Source organism: Phlebotomus papatasi, chromosome 1, assembly GCF_024763615.1.
Source record: "Phlebotomus papatasi isolate M1 chromosome 1, Ppap_2.1, whole genome shotgun sequence".
Taxonomy (NCBI): domain Eukaryota; kingdom Metazoa; phylum Arthropoda; class Insecta; order Diptera; family Psychodidae; genus Phlebotomus; species Phlebotomus papatasi.
In genome coordinates, this window is record NC_077222.1 from 15,491,390 (window position 1) to 15,511,538 (window position 20,149).

A 20,149-nucleotide genomic window follows, 5' to 3' on the forward strand; every position below is an offset into this window, starting at 1 on the left:
GAGTTCAAACTGAAAGGTAATCCCACCAAAATGTGACTCAATGAAATTTATTCTTCGGTCTGGTGCACACTTTTACCAAAGACAAATAAAATTCGTATTCTTAGATGGAAAAATCAAGAAAAGGGAATTACAGTCTCTTAGGAGCTGCCTAAAATTAAACAAGTCGGGAGACAGCATGAGTGAAATTAATGAGATTGTCGCGAGTGTCAATAAGGTGGAAAAATTAGCTTCAACTATAGCAATTGTGTGTAACATTTCTGCACTTTCAATCAACAGCTTTTCGTACCAACTTAAATCACCCCGTGGTCATTGAGACAAACTCTTTCCTAAGGAATTTTCAATTATTTTCACTGTCGCGAAAATTGTCTAGCCAAGAAAACTAATAGTGGAATGGTGATTATCAATTATTTCCACCCGACTTTGCCCTGACGGCCCTTAATCCTCCACGAGTGAGATTGTGCCGTAACTATATAAAACAGAGAGGATAAGTTCCAAAGGCGACCCCTTTGCCCCACATGTCAGGGAAGGTTAGATGAGTAATCACACTTTATTGCTTCTTTAATTGCATTTTGTGGAGTGTTTTATCCATGCACATTGCATTTTATACTCCTATATCGAAGCTACATTCATTAATTATGGGGAGTGTAGAAAGTTTTCTCACTGGCAATCCATTTGACGTATAAACTCTTGAGATTTTCATGATTATACTATTTTACTCGCATCTTTCTCATCCATTCACAAGTTCAAAAGATTGTGTTCTTAAATGAAAATCATTTAATGGTGAAAAAATAGCTGCAATGTCTGTGGTCAAGTGAATGACTCTAAATAAGGTCTATTTATTTTATTATTAGCTATTAAAATGCAGACTTCAAGTTTTCAGGAGAGAGTGGCACAGATACACTAGCATATGATTTTAAATAGAAGATATTTTTTGGGGTGAATAATTAATTTATCAGACCTCAATTTATTGCATTTTGAATAGTTTTATAGATATCACGCATAAAATTTTGAAAAATATCGGACTTTACGAAACTACCCCACTATCCTCTATATTAGGAAGCGGTTGAGATGTTTCTGGCAGCGAGAAGAGTTTTTCCTGAATAAGGTGAATGAAATCAAAAGGCATTTATTATAATAGGGGAAAGTGGGGTGCTTTCAAATTTGGGTACCTTCGAAAATTTCTAATAATAAGTATATAGTTTCTAAATACAACCCAGGAGGTTTCTGGAATAGATCCCATGAAATTTCTAAAATCAACCCGAAAATTTCTAACTAAATCCAACCCAGGAGGTTTCTGAAATTGGTCCCACAAAATTTCTAAAATCGAGCCGAAAATTTCTAAATGTAAGTATATAGTTTCTAAAATCAATCAGAAGGTTTCTAGACTTGATCTTACAAAACTTCTAAAATCAACCGGACAATTTCTAAAATCAATCCCTAATAAACTAAAATTCAGGGAGTAGTTTTAGAAAGTTTTAAGAAATATTTTCTTAAATTAAGTAGTGTCATTTTAGGAGATTTTGAGAAATATTTCTAAAAATAATATAGTTAGTTGCTTGGAGCAAAATTTAGCCTATTTTTAGCGTGATTTTTCTTGTTTTTAGTGGCATATTTTTTCTGTGCACTGAGAGAAATCCGAAAATGTTAAAATAAGATTCCGGAAATGTTTATTTTACCCTGCACTATTGATCCGAAACCGGTGTAAATATTATGCTTTAGGGGTTAAATAGGGGTTAAAGTTACCCATTTTCATGTTATTTTACCCTTAAAAAGGTGTAAAATAACATTAAAAAATGTTTATATATTTTTACACCTAAAAAGTGTTAAAATTATGAGGAAAAAAAGTTAATCGCAACCCCGTTTTTTCTCAGTGTTTGAAATAGAATTTTTTCCTATTTTAGGTGGAATTGATCCTTACCAAAACATATGTATCTCCACAAATTATAATTGTGGAGTTTAAATTACATTTTGATAAGGCTCAGACTTCTATTTAAAAATTGGGGAAAAATAATTTATTTCAAAGGTGTCCCAAGTCCCAATTGAAAGCTACCCCACTTCACTGTGTAAATGGCGTAACAACCTTTAATAAATAATTTTTAAAACGCAAGGTTTAAAAGAATATCATTATAGTTGTTTTTTTTTAAATACTTTTAGATAAAATCTATTCAAAGATCAAACCTCCTTCACGATAACAATTTGAAAAATTAGGCCACACCCCCTATGTTATGAACGAGTTTAGTGTTGTCAGTCAAGTATCAGTCGACGTAAACTTTCGAGGAGATTGTCATCATTTAATTTGCCCATCGTTCTTACGGTGTTATCACACGTACTCATTACAAATTTAATGCGGTTCATATTTATCTGTTGCTAATTAGCGTTCATATGTGATTTGTGCCTTTTAATCTTTCAATATTTGAAATATTACTTATTTTTTGATTTCAAAAAAGATCCAAGAAATATAATTCAAAATTGATTGAAATCTTTAACATATTTTCTCATTATTTTTTGCGAATTTGCCTGTCCATATCTACCTTGTTATCATAAATCAAAATATAATTATTATTGAATGACCTAAAACACCAATCACACATATAAATGCATATGAGCAGCATTTAATGTGAATCGCATTAAAATTTTAATGAGCAGGTCTAATAACACCATTTAGGATCGTAAACTTTTATTTGCAGACTATTTTCAATAACTTAATTCATAATAATTCATTTTATTACCAGATATTAATCATAAACAGGATGTGATACCATTTTTTTTTAAATTAATCGCTATCATCAAGTTTAGGTTACTTTTTGCTATTTTTTTAGCAGTCATCGATAAAGGGGTGGCAATGGCAAAATGTTTATGATCTTCAAGCACTCAAACTCATGACTTAGATACGAGTACGCTATTACCTCTAAGGTATCTTGACATGATGTTTAAAGTTTTAAACATTTCGTAAGATTTACTTCCTATGAGAAAAACTTTCTTCTCATCTCAAATAAGATCACCTCAAAATGTTCAAGAAAAAATTAAGGAGTAGTAAAATTAATTTTAGGTTAAGAACTAGTTAAAAGTTTAAGTTGAAAGGCCATATGCATTGGGAGCAATTTTCGTCAAAAATTGCATTTTCACAGAATTTTAATGTGTCCACTGTACAATAACCGATAATAACCTGTTTATAACCGATTGAAATCAGTTCAGGCTTTTTGATCATACCAAGAACTTTTTAACCATTTCATATCTATCCAAATCGGTTGGAAAATAGATTATATAGGACCTTTTTAATGTTAAACCTCGAAAATACTTTATTAGGAAAAAAACAACAAAATTTTCGAAAATGAAAAAAAATATCTACGTAGAGTTTTTGGAAAATCCGAAAAGAAAAATGTGGTGGAAAATGAAGATCATAAGTAGTTGTCCTAGGGAAAATTTATAGAGTGGGAAGCGGTGGCAGCCAAAATCCCGAAAGCCAAAATCCTGAAAGCCAAAATTCCGAAAGCCAAAATCCCGAAAGCCAAAATCCCGAATGTACGAAATCCCTAAAGGAATGAAATTATAGGGAGAATAATGTATAAAATACTTTCCCAAGCACGGAAAATTTCCCTTTGCCTCCAGCAAACGTGGGTGCAATCGTGGAAGTAGCTATGACACTCTTAAGAATTTGGGATTTTGGCTTTCGGGATTTTGACCGGGACCCAGTGGGAAGATACACTTTGAAGGTCCCAACACGAGTCGTTATATCTAATTTCCTGGCTTTAAGTCGACCAATATTTGAAAAAAGGCTCTTCTAGGAGAGTGAATTTTTTTAAGGGTCAAAAACAGGATCCCGATCAAAGTCCCGGAAGCCAAAATACAGAAAGTTAAAATTCCGAAAGTCAAAATCCCGAAAAGCCAAGATCCGTTAAGGCAAAGTCCCAGGAAACCTAAATTTCGAAAAGCCAAAATCTCGAAACCGAAATCCCGAATGCTAAAATCCGAAAGTCTTAAAGATGTCATATCTGTCGAGATTGTACCCACACTTGTTGGAAGCAAACGATAATTTTCTTCTCTCCGGTCGAAATTTTTACCGTACCGATTCGAAGGTATATCAGAGAGAACTTACCTGAAAATCCGTTGGAAGTTCGGACGTTTAAAACGAAGAGTTTCACAAAAAATGAGTAAGTTCGTGACAAGGACATTTTTTATAAAATTGCAATTCAAATGTTCTACCATCCAGAAATTCCACAAAATTACACAAAACTCAAGTTTTTGCAGCAAATTTTTACCCATAATCATTCACATTGTTGACGATTGAAGCGTCAAGAATACCGAAATTCGAAATGGTATAGTCAGCGTTAGAGCAGCGAATATGGGAACTTGCACTTAATGCTTCCGGTAGATTCCCTTTAGATTTGGCTTGGCTTTGGAACGGTTTTGTCTCTTCGAAAAGTTATTACTGAATATAGCCTTTCTGGTTTTTTTGGGAAATTATTCTACACGTTATGATCTGTATAATTGCGACCCATTCGGGATTTTATCTCTTTAAGATTTTAGTTATTCAAGATTTTGGTGATCGGGATTTTGGTTTTACGGAATTTTGGATTTTCGGAATCTTGGCTTTTTGGGATATTGGCAATTGCGGGTTTTGGCTTTTCGGGTTTTCGATCTATTCGGAATATTGGATTTTAGGATTTCGACTTATTTGGAATATTGACTTTCAGGATTTCTTTCGACCCATTCAGGATTTTGCCTTTTCAGGATTTTGGCCTTTTCGGGATTTTCGATTTTCGGTATTTTGGTTTTTCAGCATTTTTGTGATCGCGATATTGATGTTTCGGATTTTAGAATTTTTGGGATTTTGTGCTTTTCGGTATTTTGGCTTTTCAGCGTCTTTGCTATCAAAATTTTGTCTTTTAGGATGTATACGTCCGGTTTTTTGTCTCTCCGGAATTTTGGCTTTTCGAGATTTTCAAATGTTGGATTTTGGCCAGCGTTACAAAAGTTCTCTGGGTTCACACTGGGAAAAGCCAAACATTTCGAGGGAAAACGAGGAATATTTCTTGCTCTTTGATAATTTGGGAACCATTAGGAAGAAGTCCTGGGATGTTAGTGTCCAAGTAAGATTCACGAAAGATAAAAAAAACACATAATATAGCGGAGACTAGAGCAGAATTGGCCATTAAATGAAATTTTATATAATTTGTAAAAAAAAATGTTTATATCGTGCTGATAAATAAATCCAATAAATAGGAAGACAGGTCTTTACTTAGAATATATAATGATTTCTTCAATATGTAATCTAAGGCAAACTATAACATGCCACTTTTCTATCCGTGGCTAATTCTGCTCCGGTCTCTCTTGCCTTTTTCTATATTTCCTTCTTTTTAATTTTCTGTCTTTTCCTAAAAAAATCCTAACGTATTTTTATTTATTTTTTTATTTTTATTTATTTAAATGAAAAACTACTTTTGAAACTGTGTATTTCTTAGAGGCGGAAATTCACGCAGGAAATTATTTGCGTCTTTCGCCGTTTTAGCGTTAGTGATCAACCTACTCCGGAATCAAACGGTGGAAATTGTCCTTCTCAGGTTGTATAAGCTACCATAATATCTTTCGAATTCGTGAAAATATTATGTGGGATGACTTGTCGCCTTTATGAAGATATATTATTTGAAAAAAAATCTAAAGAATCATTGAAGGTTGCGAGATCGGAAAAATAGATTAAGATTTTTTAATGAATTCTGACGTATTTAAAAAAAAGCATTGATTTCGCAATATTACCACTGGAATCACGAGTTTCGTTTTCAACAGAAGTTCCTAAAATGTCAGAATATTTAAGGTAAAATTTATTAGGTGCGTAGGGGAAAGTACTCTCTCTTCGAACGTTCATGCCGTTCATGCCTTCGCATAACGTGAATTTTCTTTTATTTTTCCTAAGAGACTTACATACATTTATAACGTAATTATCAATAAGATGATAAACTACCTGTAAGTTTCTTAAGATAAATGAAAGGAAATTCACATTATTCGAAGGCATGAACGTTCGAAGGGCACTCAATGGGTCAAGTGGTAGAGTACTCGCTCTATGATGCAAGTGTCCCGGGTTCGAATCTCCTTTAAGTCACCATGAATTTTTCTGGCGTTAAAGGTGTTTGGATTGCATCCATTGAGCTTCACTGCACTTGATTCCACGGACATGGGACTGACAACCTCATCCCGTACAAGAAAAAATAATAATGCATGTATAGAAATCCCCTTTGCGGGAAGGCCCTGTTCCTTCATGGAATGTTATGCCAGCATTATTATTATTATTATTATTATTATTATGAACGTTCGAAGGGAAAGTACTTTCTTCTATTGGGAAGCTTCAGGATTTAAAATTTTTATTAAAATCTTCAATATCTGTACAAACTTCTAATGATACTATCCTTCCCTTGCTTAGAGCAAAATCTGAAGATCTGTATTGTTCAGTCCATTTTGTGTGACAAAGGTACATCACAAAGATTTCCATGATTAAGTTAAAATAGAAATTTAAGCCATATTTGAAATGGAAAATTGTTCATAGGCAAGAAAATTAATCACATATGCAATAAGGCTTTAAATTGGAAACTCTTTAGACACAATAGGAGCAGAAAGCTCAATATTTACGGTTGCAAAGTCAAATCCTTATAAGCTTCATAGTTTCCCTTTTATAAGCTCAAAAGCATCTTATAAACTTACAAACTCTATATGATGTGAAACCTTTAATTCATTTCAGTACTTCCTGACTTCCCATACTCCCCAAATAGCATTCCACAGTGATGTACATGTTTCAGTGTCTTTGGCCAATTTATAGCGACTGTAATTAGTTTTGGTTTGACTGACAATAAAATTAATGATTACATAGATACGGAATGGTCTGTAAGACTGAAAAAAAGAGAACCTGTTTCATTAATTTCTTTCTCTTTTGGACTTTTTTTTTCTTTTCCGAAACAAAATTCAAACAACACAAACGCTCACTCACGATTCTAATCTCCTTCTTTCATCTTCCAACTTGGAGAAAGGCAGAATGGCAGAACAGTAGACCATCTCTCTTCACAACTCACATTTTGCAAATAACTCTTTACCATCGTTCATTGACTTTGATGGAGATGAACTCTATTCATGATGCCTCTATCAGCGTCCCATTGAAGCATTTCTCTTAAAACAAATTGAAGAGAATTTTTTCTAAAGGAAAAATCATTCCTTTTTTCCTGTTTTTATCATAATTGGAGATTATTGGGAGAATTCTCTGGCTTCCTGAAAATTTTCCTCAATGGCTCTTCTTTTAAATTTCCCATCGAAAGGAATGAGTAAAATGAAAAATTTGTCCATACCGCAAGACAAATAGACTCCATAATCGAATAAAGTAACAATTTCCGCATTGTCAATGTAAGGAGCAAGCGGAAGAGCACATAAATTGCTTGATCCAATCACCATAAATTTAGTAGCTTTCCTGGTGGAAAGCAATTTAGGCTGGGTACAAAATAGACAATTGGAAATAAAGAAGCAGCAGAATTTTAGAAATTGACCCAATTAAAATATTTTCCTAGTTCGTCAATGTAATTAAAAAGGTAAATTAATTGCTTTTTCCCTATTGGTTGAATAAATTCTCATCCATTGGAGAGTGTTTTACTTCAATGTACCAAAGTCAAAGTGGATTCACCTCGTCGATGCGAGATCACGATGCAAAATGGATAAAATAAACACTATGCTTTTCCAATTACTTTAATTCATTCCCCTCGATATATATATTTTCCTCCAGTTTTCATTCAATGGAAAATTGTTGAAAACTTTGAGAATACTCATGAGCTTTTGATGTTTAAGCATCCAATTGATTTTCATGGCAAATATTCCTTCTGAGAGAGTCAAGTTCTACACTGAAGGATTTTATCTTTCGCGCTCACAAATGGAATCTTAACTTGCACAAATATTGACACAATGAGACAGACTGTAAACATTAAATACAATTATAGTAAATGCAAATTTCATTCAACGTAGTGGCGCTCAATGGGGGATCCCATATTACGATATTCTAAGCGATTTCGTGACTCCCTATTTAATTAACTCAATGAAAATTTTACTTTTCGACTTTTCTCACATTTTCCACCTATTAGTCACAGAAACTTTCAAGTTTATTTACATAGAAATTCATTGCACAAATCGTTTTTAATTAATGAAATTATATACCTTAAGTAAGAGACATGTAAATTATCATGAGAAGCTCCATGTGGAGCTTTTTGTGTTAAAATGAATGTTTTAGTTTAATCACACTCAGAAGAATGGAAATACTTCCAACGTAATGACTGTTTCCTAAAGTATAATTTAAATTTAAACTAAATTTATGCACTTAAAAATTAAAGGATCATGTTTTATCATGTTTTATCCATTCGATTAATTAAAATGTTAGTAGATTCATTTAATCTTTTTGAAAACGTCTAATATTGTTTTAAATTTCAATTGATTACAAAGAACCACAATGAAACGTTCTCGGTAAACTGTACTATAATTTATTTCTCATAAATGAAAAGCAAAATTTGAGATCCTTTTAAAGGATCAATTCAAGAATCAATTTGTTCAGTTAAAGAAAATGCTTTGAACAGGTAGGACAGTTTCATCAAGCTCAAGCTTGTCTTAAAAGCATATTAAATAAATTATAATTGTCAATCAGAAGCAAGTGACACTCAAATCATCCAGTTTTTTCCCAGTGGAGACAGGAAAAATTCCTGCCTCCACCCAGAATTGAACTGGAGACCTCTCGTTAACTAGACGAGTGCTTTACCAACTGAGCTATTAGAGGCCACATGCTCCGCTTGATATGTTACACGACCTTAACCAATTGCATTATGCACTGCAATGGCTTACTCTCGTGGTCGCGAGATTTTGGAAACGATGTGGTGCGTACAATTGAGCCGGCAGGTCATGGTGTCCATGAATTTTGGTTTTTTTGTGAAAATTTTACGAACTTTAGTTCACTGTTAAATGTATCTATGTACAGTGAAAGCAGAGCATGTGGCCTCTAATAGCTCAGTTGGTAAAGCACTCGTCTATTTTACGAGAGGTCTCCAGTTCGATTCTAGGTGGAGCCAGGAATTTTACCTATCTCCACTGAGAAAAAAAACTGGATGATTTGAGTGTCATTTGCTCTAATTGACGATTTCTCTGTACATAAATACAATTAACATTGAACTAAAGTTCGTAAAATTCTCACAATAAATTATAATTTCATATTTAAATTTCCATTGGCTAAAGTAAAACATTATAATCAACAGAATTTTTCGTTCAAAAAAAAAAGGAAAAAAACTGAAGAAAATTGGTCTCATCATGAAAAAAAATCTTTATATTTATAAGTAATGCGCAAATAAAAACTAATTGAAAGATTCTATATTGATTTCTCTAAAACAATATTTATTCGCCCAAATTTACCACATTTAATATATTTTTATTATTTGAATAAAACTCTAATAATTCCGAATATTTTTGATGTCTAATTTTCATAACGAAAATATTAAATACATTTAAAATAAGCTTTCTTTCAAACTGTTTCGAATATCTCACTAACAAATGCGATAAAATAAACTTCTATCCAAATTTATCATTTTTTTTTAAATATTCTTTTTAGTATTGATAGAACTAAAAAAAATTGGGATAATTTGTTTTGCCAAATTTGAGCAATTAATTCCAAAAAATTCACCAAAAATTAATACTTACAAAAAATTCATCCTAGCTGTGAAATATGAAAACCAAAACATAATTTTGACAATTACTATTTAAATTTTGTCAAAAATTAATAAATAATTTAAAAATAAATAAAGAATATTTCTGTTATTTCAAATGACACTTTGGAAAAATTTCCGTAAATGTTATAATTAATTTTACCTAAATTCTTCGATTGAAAGCTTATGGTAACAAGAGTTGGCAAAGCGTTCTAGCTTTGCGGAATGCTCAAACTCATTAGATAGAACTCTCCGTGAATTAATTTTTCTCATGATCTGTTGGTGCTTACTGATCTACTACAGATCAAATTCCTTCATAAATGACAAAAGCATTTCAAAATCAAAAATTGGTAAAGAAAATATCATTTAGAATAAATGTTCTGGTATGAGTTACAAGCAAACGGATAAACAAAAAATGAAAATACGAGTAAGATAAGTCATTCTCGGATATTTAACCGATTCATTACTGATTTCAAGACTAATTAAACTTTGACTTTTAAAAATTCAATTCCAGACGAAATATTCGCCTGGACCACTTCTGAAACATATGCAAAAAATAAAAGAAATCATAGGAACTATTTTCGAGAAAAACCAAGAAAAAAATGGTTTTGGGAGGCGGTGGAGACGGTGGGGAGAAAATAAAAATTATAATAGTATTCCTAGGGTCGATTTATGATTGGAGGATCCTCTGAAGAACGGAAGTTCGTATCTCTTACCGTTTCGTCTCTAGATGAGTAACAAGTTTACGGACAGAAACCAACGAACAAACCAACCAGGATCAATGCAATCGGGTCGGAAATTTCAAGGTCTTCACAAAAAATCCAAATTTAACCAAATCGGTTGAATGTGGGCCCGCAAAGTGGTTTACCTTTGACCTTTATTAATTCAAAAGGGCGAATTTTCCGGTCATAGATATGTTTGGACGACATATTCGCCTGGGCCACCTCTAAAACATATCCGAAAGTCATTGAAGAAGCTTGGGCCAATTTTGAGAAAAACAAAAAAACATGGTTTTGGTGGGAGGTGGGGAGAAAAAAAACGTCTGGAGATATTTTTTTATTTCATTGGGGGTCATAGAACACCCCCTGGCAAGTTGCCTGAAATTTGAAGCCACTTTCTCATACTTCGATTTAAATTTATATGGAATTTTTTCTGCACTCGCTACCGTTATGCTAAATATTTAAGAAGTGAGAAGTTTTTCCGTATTATAAGATACCTTTCCGTATGGAGGGACAAATTATACTAAATTTTTGTTTAAATAATTTTTTTCTTCGGAGCACTGTGAGCTGAGTTCGAGATCAATTTAGGAATTGGCTTCAAATAGCTCTATATAAAAAGGCCAACGTGCCAGGCGCTTGGTCATAGATGACCGGAAGTTGATATCTATTACCGTTTAAGCTCCAGGACGGTCACGAGTTGAAAAAAAGACGATACCGGGTACCCGGTGCTGCGACCACTACTGCTCTCTCTTTGAGTTCGAGCAGTACAACTGGACTGAATTATGACCTAGACAGTGTTAAGACTTAAGCAGAGAGACGGTTTAGTGGTAAACCAATGTCAAAAAGAAACAAAACAACAAAATATCTCGCGGAGTAAGACCGTCTTCAGATTAGAGGTTTAGCCCAGTTCTTGAGAGTCTCGAAATATTAAACAGCAACCGATTTTATTGATTTTTCAAAATGTAATAGGTCATTTACCCTTAATAGTCCAATCTTAAGTCAAAATTTTCCAAAAAATCTTGACTGATAATATATTAGAGAAGTTAAGCCATATGGCTAATCCTTAGGTTTGAAGCCCGTATAATAAAAAGCTAATTCGACTTAGCATAGTGTGGAATGGAGCCGTCAATTTATAAATTGATAAATGCTAATGTTATGCCAAAAATACACAGCCCAAAAGATTAGCCTAAATTATCATACATTGAGGATTTATACGAGCTTCAGACCTAAAGGCTTAGCTATATGGCTTAACTGCTCTAATTCCTTATCAATCACAATTTTTTTTTGAAAAATTTAACACAGGATTGGATTACTTGAGATAATTAAACTATTAGGCTCTCAAAAACCTATAAAATTGCTCGTTATTTAGGAATTAGAGACCTTCGGGAACTGGGCTAAACCCCTAGTCTGAAGACCGCTTTAGGATCAGGACCCTTGTCAATTTAGAAGATCAACTTGATCCCTCAAATTTGGGAATGATTCCTGAGTGTATCGATACCAATCCTCATTTTGGGGCTGATCCTTAAGCCGATACCTAGGGGAAACTGGGGCACCACCAAACACTGCGATTTTTTAATCGGATATTCGACTTCAGAGGATAAGACTAATACACTCAGGAATCATCCTCAAATTTGGGGGATCAAGTTGATCTTCTAAGTTGACAAGGGTCCTGATCCTATAGGCACTATAGGCTATAGGGATGCTTGACTACTGAAGGAATGGTCGAGATAGTCCAAGTAGTTTAGAAATAAAAATTAGTGCTTGGTGGTACCCCGTGTTTGGTGGTGCCCCAGTTTCCCCTATATCTATTTTGGGCTTTAGTATTCAGTTTCCCAAGTAATTAGACAATAAAAAAAATGAAGCAGGTTTACAAGGAAATCCCAATACAAAATCTATAAATTCACTTCTGAAAACTTAAAGAAAAAAATCTAAAATAAAGTACATGTGTAATAAATATACGTACTTATTAGGGATTATTCATTAAGATTCCCTGTTTAGCTGAGCATTCAACAAGATCAGGAGCATAACATATAAAGATTCTCCTCCTTGATGCTAAGTCCTTAAATGCAATTTTAGCTAAAGCACTTGAGAAAGACTTCCATTATCAGAAGTAATGATATAAATGTGGTTTGAGTGGATTTTACTGTATCCATGGGAAGGATCCACTTGCACCAAATCCAACTTCTAAGAAACAGAAATGTCTTTCGGCACCAATTAAATCATTCATCATCTTGCATGAATGAATTTCTTCTGAGATTTCACCAAATTTTCACACACAGAACATTCAAATGAAACGCTTTCTGGGAAATCATTTTAGGTTATTGTGGGTAGAATTAATTTGAGACAAAATCATTTGGTTAAATAAGCAATTTCAATCAACATCCTCGCAGAATTTTATGTTCTTGCAATAACAGTCATGCGAAAAGCCATACAGTCAGCAAATTGGTGTGAGAAGAATAAACTGTCTTCCTCAATTCCATCTAGCGAGAAAAATTGGATTGTTTCCCATTATGTCTCCATTTTTCCACTGAAAGATTTTCCTCACAATTTTCTCCCTTTTTGTATATTTTATTTGTATATACATCGGCATAAAAATATAGTTGATGCGAAACAATACAAATATGACTGCTTTCTATTGATAAAAGAACCAACCACCATATATAAATTCCTGATTGTGTCATGGATTATTTTATGGTGACGCAATTGGAAAACTTTTCCTACGGACAAATAATAAAACTTTTGCCCACAATTCCAACATGTCTTCTTCAACATTTTTTTTATGCTATGCTCTTTTCAAGCCACCTAAATCATATTTATTGGAAGAAATTAAGTGTTTACTGGCCTCTTCATGGTTTCAATTCTCCTGATGGACAATATAAATTCCATTACATCTTGAGGCAAAACAAGAAAAAGACAAAAAATATGTCAGGTCGACAAAACTTGTGCAGCATCAGAAGCTTTAATGGGGAGCCTTGGGTCCACATTATTCCATTCATCCTTTTTGACGACGGTCTCGGGGATCAGATGGAGAAACGTACCATATTTCCTACTTACTGCTCATTTTCCAGTATATAAACATTGTCCAATTAAGGATCTGAGGGTACAAATGCAAAAGTTTCTAATTACACAAGTGATTTCAGTGGGAATTTTTTAGCATTTCTCTCAGCACATTTTTCTTGCAATTAATCATACAGGTTTTGTATTCCCTTTTAGCACAATTCTGCTTTAATATTTTTATGGATACTATTCAGTATAACAATCAATTTTACAAGGATTAGAATGGTAAATAAATAAAAAGTTAGTCTTATTTCACAAATTTAAAGAGTATAGAGGAGTCTGGGGCAAAAAGTAACATTCGGAAAAATTGAAAAAATTATTGGCTTCTAGACAAAAGAAACTGAGGCATCAAATTTTTACCACAATTTTGAGCTATCTGTTATGACTACCAATTTTTGAGCTTTATATTTGTAATACTATTTTTTTTACAAGAAATATCAATATTGATCAACTCGTTCAACTCGTGTACACTGAAAGAAAAGATTTGTAAAGCAATCATTGAGACCTTGTTGAAATTAATTTTTTTAAAGGACGTTGTCCCACAAAGAATGCGAAAAAAATTTTCGTCTAATTGGTGAACAACATTCTTTTGACAAAATTGAACAAGATCCAGTTGATCGCTTTTCGCTTTAGAAATCTTTTCTTTCTGAGTAAGGGAAGGCTTCGAAGTTTCGCACATACTCTGGCTTTGAACACTGCATATTTTTCCATATTCCCTTAATAAATCCGACGTATTTTTTCATAGGAAAAGTGTGATTTAATAAATGCTAGCTATTGATTATTATTATAAATCTTTTTAGATATGTCAAATTCATTATTTGAATATGGGAAAAAATATGAAGTTTTCGGAGCTAGGAGTGTCTGCGAAGCCTGAAATCCTTTCCTATTTCCTTATTTCACTCTCCTTTTACAATTGTACTGTTCAAACTCAAAGAGAGAGCAGGGGTGACATGATAACTTGTTTTCGACACTATCGACTGTCGATTTTGAAAAATTTAAATGTTAGCTGCACTTCCTGTAGCTAATAGAGATGTTTATCAACAGCCACATTCGTTTAAGAATGTCAAAATACGCAGAATGTCGACATTCACTTCATCTAACAGATATAAATTTATCGATACTGTCGATTCGATAGTATCGAAGAGTTATCATTCCGCCCCAGTTATATAATCGACCTTTTTAAACTTGTAACCACCCTGGAACTCAAATGATTAAAGATATCAATTTATGGTCTTCGATGACCCCCAATAAAAAAAACAATATCTCCAGACGTTTCCCCCAAACCCCTCCTCCAACCCCACCAAAACTATGTTTTTTTTTTGGTTTTTTTTTTTCAAAATCGGCCAAAAGGTTTTTCAATGATTTTTGGATATGTTTTAGAGTTAGTCCAGGCGAACATTTCGTCCAAACATATCTATAACCGGAAAATTTGCCCTTTTGAATTAATGGAAGATAAAAGGTGAACCACTTTGGAGGGCTCATTTTTTAACCGATTTGGTTAAATTTGGAGTTTTTGGAAAGGTATTGAAATTATGAACCCGGCTACCTTGATCTTCATCGGTACTGAACCGGTTAAGCACCGATTTTTCAATAATTTTGATCAGGATTTTTTTCTTGACCTTAACTTTGTTCCCGAGCTAGAAGTCAAACGCTAAGAGATATCGATTTCCGATTTTCGATAACGTCCTCATAAGTGGACATAATCTCGGACGGTATTTTTCCTTTGGATACGTTTTAGACGTATAGTTCAGGCAAATACTTCGTCCAAATATACCTGTGACCGGATAATTCGCCATTTTGAATTATTAAAGGTCAAAGATCAATCACTTTGGAGGGCGCATTTTTCAACCAATTTGGTTGCATTTGGATTTTATGGACAGGTATTAAAATTTCAAATCAGGCTGTATCGGTAATGAATCGGTAAAGCTCCAATTTTGTTGATTTTCAAATGCTTCTGTGATTTATGAATCAATTTGATCTCCAGTAGATCAGTAAACACCAAATGATCATGTGAAAAACTAATTTACGGTAGGCTCTATCTCGTGAGTTCGAGCATTCCGCGAAGCTCGGACGCTTTGCCATCTATTTTTCCATTATTTTATAAAAACTTGCAAAATCAACTTTGAAAAATAGTTCTAAAAACTCATTCTGACCTTTTTTCTGACCTTCTATCTTAGGTTAAATTTATTTAAATTTATGAGACATTAGGATTTTTTGATATCTCCATATTGGGACCTTTACGATCTAGGATAGGGGAAAGAGGAAAAGTTTCAGACAAGTATTTATAACTTTCGGAAATAAAAAATTTTGGGACAATAAACTAATATAGTAGAGACCGGGACTGTATGAAACAAGGTTAGTTTTGGGATTCCCGGAGTTGTTCTCAAGCTACCGGGCGGATCACTGAACGGCTCAGGTAGGACTCGTGGACTCGCAAATAAGCGATTCTTCGTTAATAAGCAGTCCCCAACCATGACCTGAACCATGGGTTATGCTACTTCACGCCCCCCTTCAACTTCACGTAAAAGCTTCTCAAGAAGCTCAGACAATCACTGGTTTAATGCCTGTTTGTGGCTATTATGGGAGCCGAATCAAGGATGTTTTCGACGGGAAGGCGGCCAATGAGTACAAGATACACTGGGCTAAACAACCTGGTCTTCGGCGTGCTAAGCTAATCCTGGAAACAGTCGATAAATGGAGATAATAAATCTTTAATCTCAACAATGTATCAGTTTGAGAACGCTGCTAGTTGGGAGTTTTCGGCTCCCACTAAAAAAGAAAAATTGCCGATATTGTCTAGAGGACGAAGAGAACAATATTCACATCCTGAGCTACTGTTTAGCATTTGGGATATAGCGGAGGACATTTCTGGTCAATACTGTTTGCCACTATCTCTATTTTGAAATGGTCCCAACATGGAGCTTTACTGTCCGTTAATAAAGGCACAAAAATAGGGCTTTTTTCAAAGTTCTATCGTATATTTTTAATAGTAGGGTAAAGGCTCATAATTTTGGACAGTCTCTTTATAAGCAACGCTGTTCCAACTTTGAAGTGTGATATTTTCAATACTATAATTAATTTTTTTGTTACTCTCTCTTCAGAAGGATTATTTAGAAACTAGGCAAGCTATTTATCTTGTTTTTTTTACTAAAATTAATTTTAATACGTCTAAAATTGAATTGATATGTAGAGGAGAATTTGACTCTTATTTTAGACAACTTGCTTGTTAATTTGGACAGCTAATTCGCCTCAATAGGATGTACATTGTTCTCCATTTCAAGAACCAATCTTACCAAGTCCTCTTCCTGTTTATGTAAGGGAACCGTAGAATGTTAAAAGCCCAGAAATTTGCTATATCATTCATGAAAGTGATTTGACTTCGGTAATCCAAGTACTTGCGGATTCGCTCATTCCCTGGCATTTCCGGGAGCCCTTTAAGGCTTTTCTCGCTACATCTCTTTCGTTTTGATAATGCTCCCTTGTTTGTCCAGGCATTTACACACCCTAGTCATCACAAAAGCTAAAACTTCACGAAATTTCGAGATAAAAACATCTGTCCAAAATAAGGACTATACCTCACTGGTGAATCTCTTAGAAAATTGCCCATTTTTCACACGAAAAATGTAATAAATGATTTTTTAACAATATATCACTTAAAAATATCGCGAAAACATTGTTAGAAACTTCACCATAGCTAAATAAGACTGAAGTAAACACGAAGTTCTGTCAAACTTCTCGAAAGCAATTGCTCACACTGAATTTTCAACAAAGCAATTTTAACTCAAATGCTATTCAAAATTTAACGGTTTTAGTGTTAAAATCTTCAAAAAGAACAAATATTTAGATATAATTCATTATTCTTCAAATATTAGAATAAAAATCCATAATTTAAATCAATTTATTTTTAGTGTTCAATTTTACCCTCAAAGTGTCCAAATTTAGAAACTGTCCAAAATTATGAGCCTTTCCCCTAAATATCCGTTTGTTATCCATGTGCCATATAAAATTCTAAAAGCTTTCTTGGCTCCTTAGAGCAATGCCTCAGTCAAAACACATCCCTGTTCTCCCAAATGAGAAAAGTCACTATATTATTTTAAAGTAGTCAACATCCATTTAAGTAGTCAAGCATCCAGCAGAGCCAGAGGCCCTCGAACATTCTTTTTTGGTTCCATGCTTTTTCATTTTTTTATTACAACAAATACCTTTCCTGACTTAGTTATCAATAATCCCACTAGAAAATGTGATTGATGCTCTGCTTTTGGTAAGTTAAATACCCCTGAAAGACTTTAAAACTTTATCAGAGAACTATATGTTTCATTGTATTTATTTAAAAAGCTTCTGTGAACCTCAGGAGGTTCAATAAATCAACAAAGTTGTTAAATAAAATCCCCAACTATTTTATAAATATTATTTTTCATTTTGAGATTGTATTTTCAGCAATTTAGGGTAAGGTTTTTCTTCACATTCTTTCTTCCTTTCAACGATAGAAAGCAGGGAGATATAGGACATTTTTTGTTCCTTTTGAAATCATATAACAATCGATTCACTTAACCAAGATTGAAAATCCATGAGACAAAGTCCAAAACCTTTTTCTCCCGTTTGGCGTCATCCCGAAAAAAGTAATCTATCGGAAAGTGCTTCCCTATATTCCTTTTAAGCTTTTATCCTGGGCTGTTGTGATAAAAATAAAATGGTCCGTGTATTACACAATTTGTCCAAATGATATTTGTCACTCTGTTAAATTTGCTTTTTGTACCATTTGAGGATACTTTCACTCAAGAACAACATTTTGTGTATCCCAACTTTTCGTACTTTTGACACTTTTCTGTCCACAACACAGACCCTTAAATACAAAATATTGACACGGTGATGATGAAGGGTGCTCCCCATTGGACTGGCAGTGTGATCTGGGGAGCAAAGGAATGAGATGTCCTTTAATCTTTGGCTTCTTTCTCTTGGGTGAGCTTTTCCAATTTCCGGACGCCAATCCCGCAAGAGACGAAAGGAGCGTTGTATAGTGAACAATTTTCCCGCCGTATTTTGCAAGAGAACCCATGAAAATCTTTTTTCATTCCTTTTTTTTCGCCTTCGTATATACACAATAATAAATTTCCCCATGGAAAACGTGTCTCTTGCACAAATTGAGACACACATCAGTGAGATTTGAAGTGGAGAAAGAAGACACAAAACCCCATTACAATTCCCTAGTATTTTCATTAAGCATAACACAAAGAACACACACCCCATGCCAATTTATGTAATTCAAACACAAAACACATCACACACGGTCTCCAATGCTTGAATTTTGTGGGTGATGGGTCAACAATTCCAATACGATCGCATCTTTTTTGGGGTGGTTTTTGGACCCCACACTACCCCAACTCAGCTAACAAAACTTAATTGTCCGTGAACGGAAATCCGAATTGACAGACGAACGTGTCTTTCTCTTTGGTGTGGAATTTTGTGGGGATGATTCCCTTATACATGCGAACGTGCCTAATTCTACAGATTTCACCAAAATTTTACCGCCCAAATATCCACAAAGTTCACTACATTTCATACTCTCTGGATGCACTGAACTTTGGGGCCTTCATTCTCGGACACAAATTTTAAACCCTAAAACCACATTGATGGACATTTTATGGCAAGGTGAGTACACCTTATTCCTGTTTATTGTACCTATTCCAGAACAAAGATAAAAGGTCACGACTCAGCTGAAATGACTCGCCCTTAAAAGAAATAGGGGAAAGTAGGGGTACCTTTGAAATTGCGTTTTTTTTTAATATATCTCATTCGATAGAACAGTTTTCACTAGATTAAAAAGAAATAAAATTACTGTATTGAGATTTTTTACCCCATGCGGCTTTAGTCAACCGAAACTTAACACTTTAGATACGGATAAGTTCCTTTGCTACTCATTTTTAACATAATCAAAACGGAATTAAATCAGTGAAAGGTGAAGAAAATTCGCGGAATGCTTGCTTTTCCGATCAGACTGCTTCGTTTATATCATTTAAAACCTTTCCAAAATCATTTAAAGATATTACAAAATGCATCTACCGGTCCAGTCCTGGAATTTCAATAATTTTCACTTTAATCCAACCTTGAGCAAATCGGTTGAAAAATAATCCCTTTACTATCAATGGGTAAAAAGCAAAATGGCGAATTTTTCGGTTATAGGTGTCTATGTCTATATAGGAAATTATCAATCAAGATACTATCCGTTATTATGAGTTAAAAACTTATCCAGATAGATGTATTTTCGGAGAGGGAAACTCCGTCCGGATGCGGCAACACTGTTTGTGGAGTTTTCAACCCAGGATCAAAAACTACCTCTTCTTCAGAGCTTTCGACACGCTCCGTGTCTTCCTCAGTGATCGAGTGTTGTCAGAGATCTGTGGGTTTCGTTGGGTAGGGGACGTTTTGCATTGGTGGGAAGGTTCTAGGATGTTCACAAAAGATCTCAACGGATGCACCTGACACTCTTTGGTCATTCGGGGACAACGAGTTGTCCCCAAATGACCAGTTGTCGACAAATGAGTTGTCCCCGAATGACCAAAGAAAGTCAGGTGCATCCGTTGAGATCTTTTGTGAACATCCTAGAACCTTCCCACCAATGCAAAACGTCCCCTACCCAACGAAACCCACAGATCTCTGACAACACTC